The sequence below is a fragment of the Eutrigla gurnardus genome (assembly GCF_963514095.1).
Source record: "Eutrigla gurnardus genome assembly, chromosome: 16".
NCBI lineage: Eukaryota > Metazoa > Chordata > Actinopteri > Perciformes > Triglidae > Eutrigla > Eutrigla gurnardus.
In genome coordinates this window covers 16114364-16127720 of record NC_139927.1, presented here as the reverse complement: position 1 = coordinate 16127720, position 13357 = coordinate 16114364, and the positions used below count along the sequence as shown (strand labels likewise).

Below are 13357 nucleotides of genomic sequence, written 5' to 3'. Positions count from 1 at the left end.
CTGACAACTGTGTTCTACATATTTTCCACCCCATGTTAAAAATGTTGGTTACTCTTTGGACATGCATGAATCAGGAGAAGATAACCAATAATTGAACATGTTTGTATCGTTAGAGTAGAAGTTCATAAGCTTTAGTTTAAAGACGCCGAAGGGCAAGAAAGCGAAGATATAGTGGAGGCAAGGAAGAGATATGAGGAGAGAGGAGGCGAGGATGAAATGAGGAGAGAGGAGGCAAGGAAGAGATATGAGGAGAGTGGAGGCGAGGAAGAGATATGAGGAGAGAGGAGGCAAGGAAGAGAGAGGAGGAGAGAGGAGGTGAGGAAGAGATATGAGGAGAGAGGAGGCAAGGAAGAGATATGAGGAGAGAGGAGGCGAGGAAGAGATATGAGGAGAGAGGAGGCAAGGAAGAGATATGAGGAGAGAGGAAGCAAGGAAGAGATATGAGGAGAGAGGAGGCAAGGAAAAGATATGAGGAGAGAGGAGGCGAGGAAGAGATATGAGGAGAGAGGAGGCAAGGAAGAGATATGAGGAGAGAGGAAGCAAGGAAGAGATATGAGGAGAGAGGAGGCAAGGAAGAGACATAAGGAGAGGAGGATTTATGAGGAGAGAGGAGGCCGATAAAGAGACATAAGGAGGGAGGAGGAGATGAAGAGACATAAGGAGAGGAAGAGACATAAGGAGAGAGGAGGCGATGAAGAGACATAAGGAGAGGAAGAGACATAAGGAGAGAGGAGGCGATGAAGAGACATAGGGAGAGGAAGAGACATAAGGAGAGAGGAGGCGAGGAAGAGACTTAAGAAGAGAGGAGGCGATGAAGAGACATGATACACCGGCGTATCCTTGCTTATAGCTCCTCCTACAAGCCCCTGGTGATGCATTTTAGGGACTGGGACGTCCTTCAAGATGGAGCGCTGGGATCGATTTCCGGGTCACAAGCCGGAGGATCAAGGATGCACAAAATCGAGGAGCCCACTCTCGGTAGGGACACAAAGAGGTAATTTCACACCAAAAAGACAAACTTTTGAAGATGCCCCCACAAGGACTGTGGATTTCGTCCCCCGCTGGAATCCCATTAGGAATGGATCTCTTCAAGGCCAGAAGGCAAAGTTAAAGTGACTGCTAATTTAGTCAACACACACATGGGAATGCAAGTGTTGTTTCAAGAAAACCTTGAGAGAATCCGACACCACTCTTTACACTTTAAGACGTCCTGCTAAGTTGTACGTACTCCATCTTTGCCGGAGTGCATGTGTAGCCTGGGAAAATGAAACCCACGTCTGCATTTCTGTGGTTTTGTAACGAGGCAAACTCTGGGAGTCTGGCTGTGCCACACATGGCCCTGTGTGTCCCCTTCAGGAAACATCGGAGGTCTTTGGCATTCTTTGTGGCCCGATTCCGAACTAAATCGTCTTGTTTTTCAAAACAGAGAAAACACGGAGAGTACATACAGTGATAACAGAGCCATTTTTTTCCTGTATAAAACGAAACCCCTGTATTCGGTGACGTTGAGCTGCACCAATGAGGTCATGTTGCCAATTCAAATTATGAGCTCATCCAGTTCTATTCTGGTGCTTTCTTCAATCATAAAGGCAACACGTGGGAGGAAACTTGAATATTGCCTCTGTGATTACTGAGGAAGTTTTCCTCTGCAAATAGACAAAAAGTAGGCCTAATCATAGCACGATATCCTCTTTTCCAACCACTGTTTGGCTACTTTCTGTGCCACATAGACAGTTACCGCACACTTTCCACTTGCAAGTCAGCGAAAAATGTGTTTAAATTGTTGAAAAGGTTTGGACAAGATGTGAAGTAGTAGTTCTGGTACCATTTTTTCCTTCTTGATATTGATTCTGATAACCAGTACAGGCTGATACCGAGAACCAATCTGATACCAGTACGTTAAAGCAAGGTTTTACTATAGGCTGTATATACAGTAAGTGGACGTAGTCATGGTAACGTTCCCCGATGTTTGGTGGACAACTCTTTTGACACCTGGAGTTTAGCAATTTGACAGTAACCATCTTGGATGACCCCTCAATCACAAGGTAGCCCCACCCACTTGAAACTAGCAGTTGAGACCATAAACTCCTGTTTACAATGTTTACTGAGATAATAAATCAAGTGGGAAGTAGGGTCATTAGAAGCCCCCTGATGGCCAGTAGAGAGAATGACAGTTTAAGACACTTCAGCTTTGGCTCCACTTTTCAGAACTGGGAGGTTTTACTGGTGGGACATTTTGCTAGCTCTGGCTGATATGAGAAAGAAGTATAGCTCACTGTTCTTTCCGGAGCTGATGGACCTGGATTGGTCCTGTGTAGAGTTAATAAGAGGATAGGCATTTCCAATGTTATCGGTAAAACAGTGACAGACAAATTAAATGCTGCATAGTCTATTTTAAGAATAGAACAATAAAATGGATAAGAAGCAGAGTAGAGTAGTAGCACCTTCACTCACACACTGCTAGGTGTTCAACTTGGTTCTACCATGGGAGAGGCATCTCTTCGCTGAAATGCACCCTTGAGAGGATGATGGCAGCATTAGGTGTACCAAGAGCTGAAGAGCTGCGGTGAACATTTTTCTGCACACTCAGCATCTTGGATGAATCGCTGTTCCTCCTGCTCTTTGCACAGCCTATTAAAAGCTCTGGGTGCATATCTGCCTCACTTCAGGATGTGGGGATGTAATTACAGTTACCAAGTGAAGGATGGGAAATAGCAGAGGAAAACTACAGTTTTCTTTCCACTGCCACCCTCTCTGTGCCAGCATGAAACCGCTGTGTTGCCAGGTTTTGCCAATGGAAGATTAGGCATTTTCTTTGCTGTACGTGCCACGAAGCTCTCCAGCTCATGTCCCTCCAGCATTCAACAGTGTTTTTTTTTTGCTGAAATATTTTAAGAGCATGAGGTCATTCATTTTTTAAACCCATTATCATTTGCTTTGCCACAATGGCTGCCTGGATTATGCTTTTCCTTAATTCAGAATGGGGCTGTTTGGGGATTTTGAATGGGACTTTTTTAGTTCAGCCTGACGTGAAAGTCTGAAATCAGACCCTATTCGTCATATCTTGCTGCTTGAGCAGTAGCCATCACTATAATTTGTGTAGAAAATTTACGTTGTAAGTGTGGTTAGTGTTGTAAAAATGGGTGTAGTCTGGTTTAGCAAACAGGAGTAATTGGTTAGGGTTTGAAGCAACATCATGTTTGGGTTAAAATCAGAGGACAACCTCCAGTTCTGAAAAGTGACGCCAAAGCTGAAGTGCCTTAAACTTGCATTCTCTCTGCTAGCCATCAGGAGGCAACTCCTTTCTGATTGCATGAAAGTCTATGAAAAAATTACCCTACTTCTCTCTTGATTTATAATCTCAGTAAACATAGTAAACATGAGTTTATGTTCTCAATCTCTAGTTTGAAATCTTCTTCACTACAGCATGATGTTCATTTAGTAAATGATGGTCCATTTAGAGTCAAAGAGACACCCTTACTCTACTACTATCTTCTCTAAGGATAATACTGAATTTGAACTACTTGCTGCGTCTTTCTGGAGCTTCCCATTCCTTGTGTGCATTACAACATTATGTACACCAACAGCATATTCATACTTTTCCCTGTGTGAATACAGATTCTATTCATCTTCTGTGGAGCATGAATATCCACAGCAGCCCGTAACTTATGTCATGTTTGTGTAAAGTGTTGGGAATAATTCTGTTGACTGGATATAAAAATAAAAGTCATGATACTCGAGCTCTGGACCCAGACAGTCCAAGACATGGACTGAGTGATGTCCCCATGCAGCCTTCTCCTAGGAGGGGAAGAGACTCGAGTCGACAGTGTCGTGAACCGAAGCCGATATGCATTCCTTCGTTCATATATATGTGATTGTGTACATGCATACCCTTGCAAACAATACCTCTAGTGTAATGAGCTGTACCAGCTGAAGGGGGGGGGGGGGGGGGGGGGCTGCACAGTTGATCCTTATCTTACTCATGAGCTGAAGCTGTGACAGGAACATGACATATAGATCGAAGTTTGGTGGGTTCAAGGCTCTATTGTTACTGTACTGTTCTGTTTTAGTTTCACTAGATGATTCAAATTATTTAAATTTGAATGGATAATAACTATATACATATTTATATATTTACGGATGCAACGATCTTCATTTCTCCTCAGTGAAAACTTTCACTTGAAGAGAAGTATTAGAGACTGGCTTCCACTCACACTGTGGAAGCAACACGTGCTGACCTGTAACCATCACAGTGCCGCTCTTCTCCTGACCTCCACGGGTCAACCTACATTCACCCCACAATGCAACTGTCAACACTCATTCCCCGGCCCTGACGAGAGGAGCGCCACATAATCAGCGCCGCCGTCACCGAGCGGCGTCATTATGAACGGCTGGTTGAGCTTCTATGGCCGATCCAACACTGAGCACATGAGCGCCGGGCTGCTGCTCTGTGACCTCGGCGGGGGGCGGACCCCGAGAGTGCTAAACGTGTTAGAGCTCAACAGCATGCTGCCTCCATTTATTCTGCAGCAGCGACACTGTGTCTCGCCGCACATTTTACGTCACCTCGACATCACAGACAGAAAAATGTAGTCCGACATTTGTGATGTGAAGAGGCCGCCATGTTGTTGTGCAGTGAGGGACCGTTCGGTAGGACGGCAAGACCACCGGTGGAAAATGGGGGGGGGGTTATTTCTTAATATACTTCGCTGAGGGGTGGGTCACTTTTGTCATGAAAACAGCAAATATAGTAAAACAATACATCTCAGCAACACATTCATTCTTTTAAAGTTATATTTTTGGCCTTTTATTGTGGGAGGACAGCGTGAGAGTGAAATGGGCGAGAGAGAGGGACGACACGCTTTAAAAGAGGGCTGCAGAGAGCTTCGGTACATGGGGCGGTAATTGACCACCGAGCTATCAACACACTTATGACAATCCTTAAAAGCTAATATGCTTGGGTGGTATAACGGAATCACAGTTTACCAGGGTATTTACAAATCCTGACTGTCAATACCGTCATAAATATGCTCCTCTTTCTATGATGCTGTTTGAGGTAATGTGTTGTAGTGACCAGCAGATGCCACCAGAGGGCGTCTCTACAGAGTAACAGGCAGCAAACTCTTTCCATCTTTTGTTGCCTTAAAAAGCTTATAGTTTACAGTAGGGATGTTTATTTTGCTTTCGATGAAACAAATTACTAATTGACGTGACATACTCTCCTCTTTCTCCAGCGCTTCACCTACTTTTTATGTTTTGTGTTGTAAATGTCTTTTATTTTATTTTCTGTTGCCGACGTTTATTTGGCTACATTTTCATCAGATTACATGTACAGCCACTGATCAGCTAATATTCATTCAAAACAGTTTAATCAGAAGAGACTCATTATTTGTCTACATCAATTGGTTGATAAATTATTGTCAACTTCAGCCCAAAAATGAGCATTAACATTTTAACAGTGCAGTAAATGCAAATGGCTCTGTTGCACAACAAGAATCAAAGTTATGATTACCCCAGAGACCCTTTTAGTCATGACTGCGTCACGGCGTTCGCTGGAGGCAAAACAAAAAGGAAAGGCCGGACGCCAACATGGATCACCTTGGAGCGGCGGGCTCAAGTGACACCTCAACAGAAATCATTTTACATTTTAGTTTCAGAACGTCCACTTCAAATGACACTTCTGGCTCCGAGTTCAACAGCACTTCAACTTCATTCAACATTAACATTTGAACTGAGACTTTTAACAAAATAGTCTCAACTACTTGCTTGCTTTGTTTGAGAAGAAGTTCCACTTGAAAGTTTTCTTCTTTCTTATTAAGCTGCTGTTGTCAAAAGCCAAGAATAAATTAAATCATATTTGATGCAACATTTTGTACCAGAACTTAAATAGTTGCTCAGATATAAAATTACCTTGTGCATCTTATACATATAAAATGTATGCAAATAACTGTACAGTTTAAAAATACTTGACTTGTGACTGACTTAAGTTTCCTGTTAAGCTGAACTGATTCTGAAAGTACACAAATTAGCATTTAGAGGAAGTGCTTTCAGTGCATTTAGGTTCCGTTTTTGTGCGATGAGTAGTCAGGACATTTAGAAAAACTTTCAACAACAAAACTCCCTGGCTATCAACTCCCCTTTGTTATAAACAACCACAAACTATTGTTATATAAACAAAGACAAAGGCGAGCGCTCATTTCTGCTTTCTGTGCGTCATCTAAACGTTAAGTTTCTTGCAGAACATAAACAGCTGTCGGACCCAAAGTTCCTGGTTTGCAGAGTAAAGCAGTGAGGCTGGCCGGCCTGCTCTCCAGCTGTGTGCAGTGTAATAAGCAGCAATTACTCCGTATGACAAGTTAACAGTAAGTCCCCTGCTGCCACTGCTGTACTGTGTGGGTTTGCCCTGAGAAAAGCAGCATGTGAGTCCCGACACGCTGAGCTGGACTCTCGTTATCTGCGCTCGGTTAATCAGTGACCTGATCCTGGATCAACAGCTGTGCAGCCCAACCTTGCTGGCCTTAAAACACAGTTTGGTTCAGGGATTTTAGTTTCATCATGCAAGCTAGTTCACTGGGTTGTTTTGCTGCATTGCAAACAATGTGACATTTTCAATTGTGGCTTTCCAGAATTATATGGCAATTACATAACTGTTATTCCTGAGAATGTTTGAGTTGAAAGCTGAGTTTCAGGGGATTTTTCCGAGATAAGAATTTTGGAGGAAGTCCGCGATAAGCCTGTGACCTCTTGACCCTTCCTTCAACACCTGTTTAACTCATGTTGGATGTTTTTATGTTGTTTTTAAGATTTGAATATTCAAACCAGGAAACGCAAAGACCTACCTGACTCACAAAGAGCACATTTGAAAAAGGCTGTGATGAACAGAAGAGACCTTCCATCAGAAATCACTTGCTGACCTCACCCTCTTTCCATTTTGACATGTTTGTTTACACTTTAGCCCGTGTGTGTGTGTGTTGAAAACAAGCAGCAACCTTTGGGGCTGAGAAAGGAAGCCAATGCGGAAGTGCCCAAGCTGCCGTACATCGAATGACCACTTGAGGGTGGCTCCAAAAGCGAGTTACAGCCTGGTAATAAAACAGAAAACAAAAACGGTCTTCGTCTATTTTGCTAATTAGTTAGCTAATAAGTTAGCATCAGAATTCAAGGTCAACTTTACAGCTTAGTGTTTAAGTCATCTTCGTAGCTAACTGTATTGGTAGTGAGGCAGCAACCTTTCAATCACAAGGTAGCCCCGCCCTAAAGCATCCCCTGCTTTCTGGTCTGTTTGACTCTAAATGGATCATAATGTACTAAATGAACATCATGCTGGATTGAAGAAGACTTGAAACTAGAGATTGAGACCATAAACTCATGTTTACAATGTTTACTGAGATAATAAATCAAAGGAGGAGTAGGGTCATTTTCTCATAGACTTCTATACAACCAGAAAGGAGTCACCTCCTGATGGCTAGTAGAGAGAATGCAAGTTTGAGGCATTTCAGCATTAGATTCACTTTCCAGAACTGGAGGTCGCCGCCTGATTTTGAACCACTGACCATAAAAGTCTCTTATTTTATGCTAATGTTATCAGGTTTTAGGCTTGAATATGTAATTAAGGTATTCTTAATGGTAACTCTGCCACCATTGACAGCACTGAACCATTGCACAGTAGTAGAGATCTTATATTACAGTGAGGTAGGAGTTGAGGTACATTCCCAAAAGCAAAAACACAGGAAGTCCTATGCTACTTCCACACCCTATACTTTCTGTGGACAAACACCGCAGGAGAATACGAGCACTTTGCTGTTTGCTCAACCTGGAACAGCAGCCAGAGATGCCATAACTCAGTTTAACTACCATGTTGAGTTTAATGGAGTGGCCACACAGCATAGTGTTGCTGGCAGGACGAGAACATCTAATGTTAAGCTCCAGTCAGCTGATTGCAACATCCCCGTCCCTAAACACAGCCGAGCCACTGACTTGTTATGGGCTTCAGGGACTCTTCATCTTTAGTAGGACATTTTTCTTTTAAAAACATGATCAGCCTCATTTGCTCCGGGTGCCTGCCTGGACGAGGGTGTAAACGCTTTCATCTGCGCTGCCGTGGCCGAGGGAGGGAAAACACCTAAGCCACAAAGCTCCAGAGAAACCGAGCGGTATGCTGAGTGAAGCAATACTGGGACCAACAAGAAGTGAAAGTGATATGGTCACAGTTTACATGGAATCAGGGTCTGTTTCAGTCGGTCACCACTTCGTCGGTCACCACTTCGTCTGCGTTTGTGGCAGCCTTTCACATTTGTAGCTCGTTTGTTTAGTTGGCTCCTCTACACTGGCAGCATGAGTTACAATATTTCTATTGTCACTTTTAATGCTAGACTCAAACCATTTCCGGCAGTTCAGTTCTCCATCCACCCATTATCTGTAACCGATTATCCTTTACAGGATCGCAGGGGTGGGGCTGGGGCAGAACCCAGCTGACTTTGGGTCAGTTGTCAGGGCGGCGACATGGCGACAGTCATTCTCCATTCACTCCTATGGTCAATTTAAGAGTCACCAATGAACCCATTCAACCTAACCTGCATGTGTTCACACTGTGGAACTAAACCCACACCGGCATCAGGCGGCAACCTCAGGTTCTGAAAGGTGAAGCCTTTGTCGTTCTCCCTACTGGCCATTAGGGGGCGACTCCTCCGATTGCAAAAATAAGTCAGATTGCACGGAATTCAATGAGAAAATGATGATGAGGTTAACTTTAACAGCTTCACACCACGGCATCACTGTTCCCAGTGCGACCGTCAAACGGGCTCCTCGGTGCGGCGACATGCAATGACCCGACACACACACACACACACACACACACACACACACACACACACAACAACAAATTTTAATTACTAGAATGTTTCTTCAATAAATGTCTCATATTTTCTTCTTGGGCTGCACGGTGGTGTAGTGGATAGCACTGTCGCCTCACAGCGAGAGGGTCCTGGGTAGGGCTGAACGATTTATCGTTTTCTGACCGAAATTGCGATTTCAGACAACGCGATCATGTGATCGTCAAAGCTGCGGTTTTTGCAGCGCTCCTGACTCACCCAGGATCTGTTGTCAACTATTTTACACATGCCGTCTCCCGACCATCCTGCCAAGCTCACCAATCAGACTACTCGTGAACAGGTCACGCTAACCAATCAGTATTAACCTGCTCCGTACTTGTAATTAGTCAGAAATTACTTCAACTGGACCAGAAGCGGAGTTAGGGGATTTAATCGCCAAGAAAAACAGCACGTCCATGATTTGGGAGTATTTCGGGTTTGAGGCTGCAGACGTGCACCAGAAACGGGTACTGTGCAAAACCTGTGGCGCTAAAGTTGCAACATCCAGCGGAAACACAACCAATATACGGTGATATAATCTCCCGCGAGAGGGTGCATTTCACGGCAGGGCTGCTGATTACGGCACAACACCGGCACTTGAAAAATCACCACAGACATTTGCATGACGCGTGCATGACGAAAAAGTCCGGTAAAAAGTCCGGTGACTATGATCAGGCCCCCTGTAGCAAACAGACTACAATTACAGCATCTTTTGCCGGTGTAACTCCGTACGATAAGAGCAGCGGAAGACACCGGAAAGACGGATTTAAAAACCTCCTCCGCACGCTGGACAGATATACGATTCCCTCCCGCACCGACTTCTAACAGGTTGCCGTCCCACAGCTATACGCGGAGTGTAAAGAAAAAGTGGTAAGCCATAAATGAATGACCCACCTATTTTAATGTCTGACATATTTTTTAGAAGGGTCATTTTATTTCAATAACAGTTTTTGTATTTGATTTACAATTAAATTATTACAGTTAAGGATTTTTGCACATTTTAAGACAGTCAAAGATGGCTCTTTTAGTTCATTTGTAATAACTGCCATTGGTCAAGGACTTTAAAGAATGAACATGCATGTTTCTTGTTAATAAATTCATTTGGAAGCAATTTTTAACTTTAGTCCTTGCATTAGAGTAATAGCATTCAATGTTTTAATGTTACTGTACATTGTGAATATTGCACTGAAGCTTGATTTGAAGGAAATCGTGAATCAAATCGAAATCGCAATATCTGTCAGAAAAATTGCAATTAGATCTTTTCCCAAAATCGTTCAGCCCTAGTCCTGGGTTTGATTCCCGGGTCGGGTTCCTTCTGTGTGGAGTTTGCATGTTCTCCCCGTGTCAGTGTGGGTTCTCTCCGGGTTCTCCGGCTTCCTCCCACAGTCTAAAGACATGCGGTGACTCTAAATTGCCCGTAGGTGTGAATGTGAGTGTGAATGGTTGTCTGTCTCTGGTGTCCTGTCCAGGGTGAACCCTGCCTTCACCCAATAACAGCTGGGATCGGCTCCAGCCCCCCGTGACCCTGAATACAGGATAAGCGGTAGACAATGGATCGATGGATGGATGGATATTTTCTTCTTGAGTTTTTAAATTTGATTGATCTACAATGATTAGACACTATCCGATGAAAAAAATCTCCTAAATTGTTAAACATAGCATTTTGAAAACATGGAATTTGGGAAAATATATAAAGAGATTTCATAGGGCTCTACATCCATACTATCATTTTTACCTCTAATTTAAAGTGACATAGAAGGTCACAAGAGGAAACGTGGAACAGGAAGTGGACAGACGGGCTTTTTGGCTTCAGAATTCAGATATTGCCCTCTAGTTTCGTTGCTGCCAAATTCCAGTGTACAACATTCCCTTGTACATTAGTTTCCACCTCAACTTCCTTCTGCCTTCCTCTAAATCAGTCCATGAAAACTGTTGTAAATGCTGTAGCTGAATGTTTTATAATCTGCAACATTCTGTCAACCTCATTTTTAATTTAAAAGAGACATTATTGTGACAAATAATAGTTCAATAACCCTGCGACGAACCAATTTCAATGTATCTAATGTAATGAAATTATAAATGACGCTGTCAGTATGTAATTACATGTGGAAACAACCACTAGATTAATAGAAAACCCTGACAAATTAGCAGTCATTTTAGTGAAATATTCAATAAATGATTATAAATAAGATTAGTTTTTTGTTAGTGGTGAGAACAGATGAGCTGACAAACTGTTAAGAATGAGACGCCTGTACAAAGCAAAAACTCAAAGCTAAGGATGGTTTTGTGCCCGCGGTGATGCGAGCCTTTGCTGGTGTCACAAAGCTGCTATTGTTTCGTGTGTTAACCCTTTGAAAAAAAAAGGTTTTGTCTGACTGTATTGGTTAATTCTTTTGGGGTAAGGCTGTAAATGTGGACAACCACCAGTGCTCTATAGGCTTCTATGGTATGTTGCTGGCTCAGGCTGTTTTCACAAAAAGGGGACCTCTGCTTGCCGGCTATAAAAACGAAGGTTTCCAACAGGTAGACAAGCAGTTCAGCTCCAAGTGCAGCACCACCACCACCAGCAGCAAAGATGACCTCCAGCAACATGAACATGATGACCAAGATCGTCTTCTACGAGGAGAGGAACTTCCAGGGCCGCTCCTACGAGTGCATGAGCGACTGCCCCGACATGTCCTCCTACCTGAACAGGTGCCACTCCTGCAGGGTGGAGAGGGGCTGCTTCATGGTCTACGACCGCACCAACTTCATGGGAAACCAGTACTTCATGAGGAGGGGCGAGTACTCCGACTACATGAGCATGATGGGCATGAGTGACTGCATCAGGTCCTGCCGCATGATCCCCATGCACAGGGGTTCCTACAGGATGAGGATCTACGAGAGGGACAACTTCCAGGGTCAGATGCACGAGCTGATGGACGACTGCGACAACGTCATGGAGCGCCACAGCATGTCCCACTTCATGTCCTGCAACGTGATGGAGGGCCAGTGGCTGATGTACGAGGAGCCCCATTTCAGAGGCAGGATGATGTACATGAGGCCCGGCGAGTACAGGAACTTCAGCAGCATGGGCATGTCCGGCATGAGGTTCATGAGCATGAAGCGCATCATGGATTCCTGCTACTAGACGACGACCCGGCGCTAGACAAAGCAACTTTTCTGATGCAACACACACCGGTTGTTGACTCTTTGTGACCCTTTACCGGACAGATGAAAGTGTCGAGGAAGATTGGAAATGGAGAGAGAGAGTGTGCCAAGCAATGAAGCTCCCTGCAGCAGATAAATGAGAAAGATTGACAACAACTGACCTGCACAGAGATGTGTTTGACCAACGTCTGTCTGATAAAGATCCCAAATAAATTCTGCTTTGTTATAAAAAAAACAATTATGCTGGAGTTGATTCTTTTCCATCTTCTTTCTACATTTTTTAAAGTCAAACATACATACCCACACATGTTGGATAATAAAACACAATTTCTTATCAAGGGTAACAAAATACAGCACGTTAAAGTCAACTAAATTATTCCTCATAGGCATATCTGTATGAAAATGCTGATTGTTTATATTATATTAAAAAAATTCTATTGTGATGTTGAAAAAAACAGTGGCGACATTTGGACAACATTTTACGTCCTGATCGTACGAAACTGCAGCAAATGTTCAAAACAAGAAAAGCTTGTAGCTAAACAGAGGCTGCTTCTGTCCTTAAGCTTAAAAATATATATTTATAATATAAGTCTGTTACTACTGCTACACGCTGGTCATTAACCGTCACACTTTTTCTTCTTCTCCTTAAATAACCTGCAGACTACTTTCCACAGAAACACAGTGTTTTATTTGTGACACAGCGTTTTCTCCACATAGTCTGGTCCGGTCTCTGGACCACAGACACAGGAGACAATATTCCCTTTATGACTCAGTGATGTCAGGAGGACCATCTCAACGCTGAATTTGTGTTGATTTGCGTCTTGGCATGCAAAACACTGACTTCAACAGGCATGTGCTATTAATACAGGCTGAGTCCAGATAGGTAGGTGTTTTGCCCATCACCCCTTATCAAATCTACCAATCAGACAGACCTCGATGCCTTGAGAGGCAGTGAAGAGCTCTCTCTGTCAGACAGGAAGGTTAGAGACTACAGAGCAACTATATCACTTCAACAGATCACACCGGAAAGCTCAGCAGCCATGCAGTTCTGCTTTAACCAATAATGTCTCTGTGTATGTTCCAGGTCAAAGGTGCGTCTGCTTCCTTTGACCTCGTCTGCTCTCTCTCTCACATTAGCAGGTGGAACAGCCCTCCTCCCTCCCCGTCAGCACCAATTAGAGCAGATCTGAACAAATGACAGCTTCATACAGGCAGGCAGTCAAAGGCTCCTATGGGGCACTGCCCAGTTTTTCATAGCCGTGGTACAATAATCACATTAGCTACATATTAGTAGCTATGACTAAGGGATTTGTGACTCTAACAGCCTAAGTCCCCAT

General features: G+C 43.6%; 1 pseudogene across 1 annotated transcript; it reads left to right on the top strand.

Moving 5' to 3' along the window:
- The first annotated feature begins 11445 nt into the window (after window positions 1-11445).
- Window positions 11446-12000, top strand: LOC311027331 (gamma-crystallin M2 pseudogene; annotated as a pseudogene). The gene has a single exon. The product of its transcript is annotated as a gamma-crystallin M2 pseudogene (transcript).
- Window positions 12001-13357: the final 1357 nt, after the last annotated feature.